This window comes from Akebia trifoliata, chromosome 12, assembly GCF_017979445.1.
Source record: "Akebia trifoliata isolate Shusen 1 chromosome 12, ASM1797944v1, whole genome shotgun sequence".
Taxonomy (NCBI): domain Eukaryota; kingdom Viridiplantae; phylum Streptophyta; class Magnoliopsida; order Ranunculales; family Lardizabalaceae; genus Akebia; species Akebia trifoliata.
Genome location: NC_141386.1, coordinates 10,076,430 through 10,084,785, shown reverse-complemented (window position 1 = coordinate 10,084,785; position 8,356 = coordinate 10,076,430).

The window sequence follows — 8,356 nt, the reverse complement described above, 5'->3', positions numbered from 1 at the left end:
GATTATTCTCCATGGAGATGTTGAAAATGTAGGGATTATAAACAGTACTGAAGCTAAAGATGAGCCGTTGCTTGAGATTCAGCCAGAACAACAGGGAGTAGAGCTCAGTGGGTTCGAGTTTGAAAAGATATGCTCAATCCAATGGGATCTAGCCATGAAAGAATATTTTTCAATGAAAAATACTTCTAACTGCTACATGGCCAATATATTCAAGAAAATGAGATTTTTCCCTGGTATGGGCTTAAGTCGCAAGCAGCAAGGTATTAAAGAGGCACCAGTGATTAAAGAGGTCATCGGCACATTCGGACTAGGATATAAGCCTACTAATGAAGATTGGGCCCAATACTGGAAGACAAAGCGGGACAAGGCAATTGCAAAAAGGCAAAGACGCACTACGGATCTCATCAAAATGAAGCCCTATCGTAAGACCCTTAATAGCTATTTCGTGAAGGAAGGAGAAGATTTCTGTTACAGTGGGTTCCCCGAGCCATTCATTGACCACATCACAGGTACTCGTCTGTCGAGATTTGAGATCTTCTTTGGTATGGATTGGCCTGAAAAGGAAGCAAGCACAGAAGCTGAAGAGAAGAAAATTGAAGACTGACAGCTCAATTTAGACTCCTTCAACATTGACCAGTTATTCATTGAAGATCACAGTGTCCTGGTGTTGTCAACTAAGAAGGGGATCCCAAATCCTCAGTCTGTAATTAAACCTGTTGTAGGGTGTCTCTATAGCTATCATGTAATTAGTCCTGTGTTGCATGTCAAGACTGGGTCTGTCAGTCCCCTTAGTCTTGTTCAGTCTGACATGCCAGTTGAGTCCGTTATTTCTATTGAGTCGAATAAATTAGTTGTTTCTGCTGAGTTTGTTATTTCTAATGAGTCTGTTTTTCCTACCTAGTCAAGTGAGTCTGTCAAGTCAGCAATGAGTCCTATTACCCCATCTCCTTTTAATGAAATGAAAGAAATTTTTGATTACCCCAAGCGCAATAATAATTTAACTAATAATCTGACTTCGGAGGGGGAATCTTCTGACGAAGAACCTCCCTCTGAAATAATCAAATTACTTGAACAAGAAAATGAACGTCGGGCTGAATCTCCAATGGAGGAAGTAGAGGTTATCAATCTCAAAATAAAAGAAAGTCTTCAAGAGATTCGGATTGGGATCACATTATCCCCCGATGAATGCAAAAGGATAGTAGACTTGCTCAGAAAGTTCAAAAATGTGTTCACGTGGTCTTACGAGGATATACAGGGAATAAGCACAGACATTGTTCAACATCGTATTCCGTTATATCCAGACGCTCGGCCCATTAAACAGAAACTTCGACGTATGAAGTCGAAATGGACTCTAAAAATTAAAGAAGAAGTTACTGTAGACACCCCATTTTTGCATCCGCCTGATTAATCAACTCGTCAACCCGATCGCAAGGATTCCCAATGATGGATGTGTATTCCATTGCTTTACTTTGTTACCAGATTTGTTTCAGAAATCCAGATGAGGTATCTCGAATTGACAAAACCTTAGAAACCACGCTACGCTAGGAAAGTACGACCCCAGAAACATAGAAATCATCATCTTGCAAACCAAAAAGAAGCTTCACGATAAAAATCATTAAAAATTATCAAATTACCAAAATACCCCTAACCTCAAAACAACCCTAGAGCCTACGTTACAGTTAGGAAAACCCATTCGAACACATAAAATGACAAATCGGAACCAAATAAATCATTTCACCAATTTTAACAGAATTTGACAAAATTACGAAAATGCCCCTCATAAAGTTCACAATCATTTCACACAAAAAATTTCATAAATAACAAAAACTAATATTTTCATTGAATTCCTTATGAAAAACCAATTCTAAAACATCCTAGAACATTAAAAACCGACTTAAAACGTGAAAAGTCCTCTCCGGGGGCAAAACGGTAATTTCACAATTTTCATGATAAAAAATTCCGAAATTAATAAATAAAATATTAAATAATTAAATTTAAACATTAATGAAATTAATTTGAAAATTTGAACCTAAAAAATCGATTAATCGGACTCTCAGGCAAAATTGTTGAGGGTTCGTGAGATATTTCTTTAAGGACCCCTCCATTTTGGGGGTCTAAAGAATTAAAATATAATAGAGGGGCCTTCTCCAAAAATCAAAGTAAATCAAGCAAGACTAAGGTCAAGGTATTAAAGTCAATCAAGTGAGACTGAAGTCAAAATTAAAAGTAAATCAAGCAAGATTGAAGTCAAGGTATTAAAGTCAATCAAGTGAGACTGAAGTCAAAATTAAAAGTAAATCAAGCAAGACTGAAGTCAAGGTATTAAAGTCAATCAAGTGAGACTGAAGTCAAAATTAAATTAAAGTCAATCAAGCAAGACTGAAGTCAAGGTACTAATCGAGTCAATCTCATAAGACTAAGGTCAAAACCCTAAATCAAAACCCTAATCTAAAACTAATCAAGTCAATCTCATAAGACTAAGGTCAAAACCCTAATCTAAAACTAATCAAGTCAATCTCATAAGACTAAAGTCAAAATCCTAAAACCCTAAAGACTAAGTCAAAACCCTAATTGAAACCCTAAAAAGAAACCCTAATCAAACCCTAAATGCTTCTAAAAACTTTATAAATAGGAGCCTCCACACCCTATTTTCGTATAAAAGAAAAAACCCTAGGAAAAGTAGGTGAAGAAGCCTCCATACCCTCCCCAAAACCCTAATTTTGGAGCTCCAACTCCTTCCCTAACACCCCTACTCCTATTTTAGCCTAAAAAACACCCAAAAACCTCCCAAAAACATCCCAAAAATCCACCACAAATTCAAAGCATTCAGATCCAAGAAGGAGACACCTTGCCTCGGAGATCAGAAATCAGATCCGGAGACAAAACGAAGCAAGGAAGTACGGTACAAGGAACTGTTTTTCAGATCTGAGGGAATAGTGCTTTTGCAGATCGAAGGTAAGGTTTTTATTTTATTTTTTTAATCTAGGTTTTATCATTAGCAATGTAGATCTATTTGGGATAAGTAGAGACCGGCATTGGCCGGGCGGGGTTGGTGCTTAACACCTTCCAACCCCGTAACATGATCCCCGAATTCAGATTTTTTTGTGGTAGATTAGTTCTTTTATCCATGTTAGAGTCAGTTTGGTTCCTAGACCACAATAACTAGGTGGCGACTCCCAAACCTCAAGGGTCAAAAGCGGATCCGCCCACCCCGCGGATCGAGGGCGCTTTCAGTTACGAAGCAGATTAATGCTGGGTTTTTTGAAGTAGTAGAATACCCTGAGTGGATTGCCAATGTCGTCCCGATGCCTAAAAAAGATGGAAAAGTCAGAATGTGTGTAGACTTCAGAGACCTAAACAAAGAAAGCCCAAAAGAAAATTTTCCTTTACCACACATAGACATTCTAGTAGATAGTACAGCAGGGCACGCTTTATTATCCTTCATGGATGGCTTTTCGAGGTACAATCAGATAAAATGGATCTTCGGGATATGCAAAAAACGTCGTTCATCACATAGTGGGGAACCTTTCGCTACAAGGTTATGCCTTTTGGTTTGAAGAATATCGGAGCCACCTATCAAAGAGTAGCTACGACTCTATTACATGACATGATACACAAGGAAGTCAAAGTCTATGTAGATGATATGATAGTCAAATCCAAAGAACGACTGGGACATGTTACTGCGTTAGAAAAATTTCTCACAAGGATTCAAATGTATAAACTTCGCCTCAACCCGCAAAAATATATATTTGGAGTAACTTCTGAAAAATTATTGGGATTTGTGATCAATCAAAGAGGGATCGAAGTAGACCTTGTGAAGATTAAAGCTATCCAAGAGATGCCACCGCCGAAAACTGAAAATAAAATTCGAGGTTTTTTAGGCAGAATCCAGTATGTCAGCAGATTCATCGCTCAACTCACCAACATCTACGAACCTATTTTCAAGCTTCTCAAGAAGAATGAACCAACAGTTTGGAATGAGCAATGTCAAAAGGCCTTCGACCAAGTCAAGGAATATCTCTTGAACCCGCCTATTTTGGTTCCACCCACACCGGGTGAACCACTTCTTCTTTATCTGTCAGTCACAGAAGAAGCTATGGGATACATGCTTGCACAGTATGACAAAGATACTCGCAAAGAAAGGGTTATCTACTACATCAGTAAGAAGATGTTAGAGTATGAACGAAAGTATTCAGCCCTGAAAAAAACTTGCTTGGCACTAGTATGGGCTACTCAGAGACTTCGACACTATATGTTATCTCATTCAATTATCTTGTTATCTCAGATGGATCCTCTCAAGTATCTTTTAGAGAAACTGGCACTGACAGGAAGAACCGCACGATGGTTATTGTTGTTATCAGAGTTTGACATCAAGCACATTACACAGAAATCCATCAAGGGGAGAGCTGTAGCAGAATACTTGGAAGATCACCCGGTAGCAGAAGGAATAAGGCCTATTGATCAGTTCCCAGATGAGAATATCTTGCATGTGGAAGAAGAGCCTCAGAACCAAATATGGCAGTTGTATTTTGATGGAGCCGCCAATCAGAATGGGTATGAAATAGGGGCAGTCATGTTTTCTCCAGAAGGATGCCACGTTCCGATCGCTATTAAGTTAGCCTTCTCTAACACCAATAACACAGCCGAATATGAGGCATGCATCGCTGGACTTGAAGTTGTTTTGAATCTAGGCATTACAGAAATTGAAGTTTTTGGGGATTCAGCCTTGGTCGTACACCAATCATTGGAAGAATAGAAGACTAGGGATGAAAAATTGAAGCCTTATCATGAGTATTTGTTAAACCTAGTGAGTAAGTTTAAAGTTATTCTGTTCCAACACATGTCAAGGGAAGATAATTGATTTGTCGACTCGTTAGCCACTCTATCTTCAATGATTCATTTACCCCCTGGCATGGAATTGAGGCCGATCACTGTCGAAGTCAAAGACAAACTTGCATATTGCTGTCAGATCAATATTGCTACTCGACTACTTGATGGAAAGTCGTGGTACACAGACATTAAAAATGTGTTGGAAAATAAGAATTCCCAGAAGAAACATCAAGGAAGGAAGGACAAACCCTATTAAGATTAGCATCTCAATTCATCCTGTGCGCAGGAAGTTTATACAAAAGGTCTTATGATGGGATTCATTTGTCATGTGTCGATGAAGATCAAGCTGAACAGATAATGGTTGAACTACATTCAGGAGAATGCAGTCCTCACATGAGTGGGAAAATGCTAGCTAAGAAAATTATGAGACATGGGTACTACTGGCTTACGATGGAAACAAATTGTCATTACATGGTCAAGACCTGCCACAAATGCCAAATACATGCAAATCTCATACATATGCCACCTTCTCGATTAGTTGGACTGACTTCACCATGGCCATTCTCAGTTTGAGAAATTGACATTATTGGTAAAATATCGCCTAAAGCATCAAACGGGCATGAATACATTTTAGTTGCTATCGATTATTTTACTAAGTGGGTCGAAGCTGCCTCTTATGCTGTCCTCACTGCGTCTCGAGTTGCAAAGTTTATCCAAACGAACATCATCAGCCGGTACGGGGTACCTTCGGAACTAATTTCTAATAACAGGTCACATTTCAAAGCTGAGGTTATTACTTTGTGTTCAAAGTTCAAAATCTCACACCACAAATCATCTCTTTACCGCCCTCAGACTAATGGAACAGTTAGAGCAGCTAATAAGAATCTTAAGACAATCATCAGGAAAATGTGTCAACCACATCGAGATTGGTCTGAAAAACTGTCGTTCTCACTATGGGCATATCGAACTTTAATTCGATCCTCTACTGGAACTACTCCTTACTCCTTAGTGTATGGCATGGAAGCGGTCTTGCTAGTTGAAATGGAAATTCCATCTCTCAGGGTCTTGTTGAAAAGTCAGTTGTCAGAAAGAGATTGGGTTCGCCAGCGGTATGAAAAATTGAATTTGATCGAAGAAAAATGACTGAGAGCTTTATATCACGTGCAAGCTTATCAAAGAAAAGTCGCCCGTGCATTCGACTAAAAGATCAAGGCCCATCACTTACAAGTTGGGGATTTAGTACTCAAAGAGAATCGGGCACTTATCTTTGACCCTAGAGGGAAGTTCAAACCAAATTGGAGAGGTCCGTATATCATCAAGGAAATATTACCAAGAAAAGCTGTCAGGCTTCAAGATCATGATAGAATCGAGTTACCAGAACCAACCAACCTTGACCAAATCAAACGGTACTACATTTAAGGAGGCAATTTTTTGCTGAATCAATTTTCCTACTACCTAGTTCATTATCTCCTTTCTCAACCCCTTTATAGTCTGTTCAAAAAGAGAAAAATTATGCCTTTTACTTCTTAGCCTGATTACCTAACCCAGGGGAGGGAAAAACTTGAACTACGTTTTGGTCTGATCCCAAAATTTTGGGGTACGTAGGCAACCTGAGAAGTTACTTCAGGCCCGACCACAACAAAATAAAAGAATAAGATTCCCCGATAAAGAAAAAAATCTAAAAAGAAAAAATTCAAAAAAAAAAATATATCATCCAAAATGGGGAAGAAAATTCAAGAAAATTTTTTAAATGAAATGCCACACAAGGGGCATTTGGGTTTTTGAGCCTCAAAATTCCTTTATTTTTATATCCAATCCTAAGCTTACCTATAAAAGTCCTCCTAAGTACCATACGAAAAGTCAAGGAAGATAGCAAAGCATGATCAGATAGTAACTCTAGAAATTCAGAGAAGAAGAAAAAGATGAAAAAAAGGATGAAGCCTGCTAAGTTGAAAAACCTGAAAAGAGCGACTTAGGCAAAAATTAAAGCAAGCTCGCAAGGTTGAAAATCCGAAAGGAAAATTTTGGCAACAATCAGAGCCAAGAAAAAGAAAAAAAAAGCTCGCTAGATCGAAAACCTGAAAAGATGATCTAGGCAAAAGCTAGAGCAAGCTCGATAGATTGAAAATCTGAAAAGGCGATCTAAGCAAAAGTTAGAGCAACAAAGAAAAACAGAAGAAAATCCCAAGCTGAGAGCAGTCCGAGCTGAAATATCAGAAGTCCGAATAATCAAGTTCAATACTTAGCTTAAACCAGACATAGACTCAGAAGCCACAAGTATCTTGTCCATGATCGATCTGAAAATTCTTACTTCCCCAAGTGAACCAAGGGAGAGAAGAATGAATTCTATGATGAGTCTCAAAAGGAAATATTATTGTTCTCTTGAGCCTGACTCAAAATCTTCAATAAAATTAATCAAAATAAAAGTTGGATCTTTATTACGCTTGTGGTAATCAAATATTTTAAACCTTCATACAAGGGGCATTTTTCTTTTTCCCCTAATATGTAGTTTCTCCTTATACTAGGGGCATTTTTTTTATTTTACATGATGTATTCAATTATCTCCAGTGCCATATTTGTTATCAAACCAGGGGCATTTTATGTTTGAGCAATGTTAATCCTAAAAAAGAACCCCAAACTTAAGGTTACTCTCTTGATAACAGTTTTTTTTTTAAAAACTCTTGAGGTTCAAAAGAAATAAAAACTCAGTTTTTAAATTCATAAAACTTTTGGATAAAACCTTGAAGTTCAAACAAAAGCATTTTGGATCTCACATTTGGAATAGGAGATAGGGTATTCATTATTTCCCTGATCTATCCATTTCTAGATTCGATCACTCTTTTCCAGATTCATTTTCAATTGTTTCTTTCCCAGATTTATTTCTTCATTCTCAGTTTTACTCAGCCAGTTACCGCCAAGGGTTTTCTCTGAACTATGCTCAGATACCGTCGAGGGTTTTCTCAGAACTATGCTCAGATGTCGCCGAAGGTTTTCTCGAAATTATGCTCAGATGCCGTCGAGAGTTTTCTCAAAATTATGCTCAATTACCACTGAGGCTTTTCTTGGAACTATGCTCAGGTGCCGCCGAGGGTTTTCTAGGAATTATACTCAGATGCTGACGAGGATTTTCTCGGAATTATGCTCACTAACCGCCGAGGGTTTTCTCGGAACTATGCTCAGATGCCGCTGATGGTTTTCTCGGAATTATGCTCAGATGCCGCCGAGACTTTTCTTGGAATTATGCTCAGTTACCGCCGAGGGTTTTCTCAGAATTATGCTCAGATGCTGCCGAGGGTTTTCTCGGAACTATACTCAGACGCTGCCGAGGGTTTTCTTGAAATTATGCTCAGTTATCGTCGATGATCTTCTCAGAATTATGCTCAGATGCCGCCGAGAGTTTTCTCGGAATTATGCTCAATTACCGTCGAGGGTTTTCTCAGAACTATGCTCAGATGCCGTCGAGGGTTTTCTCAAAATTATGCTCAGATGCCGACGAGGGTTTTCTCGGAACTATGCTCAGATACTG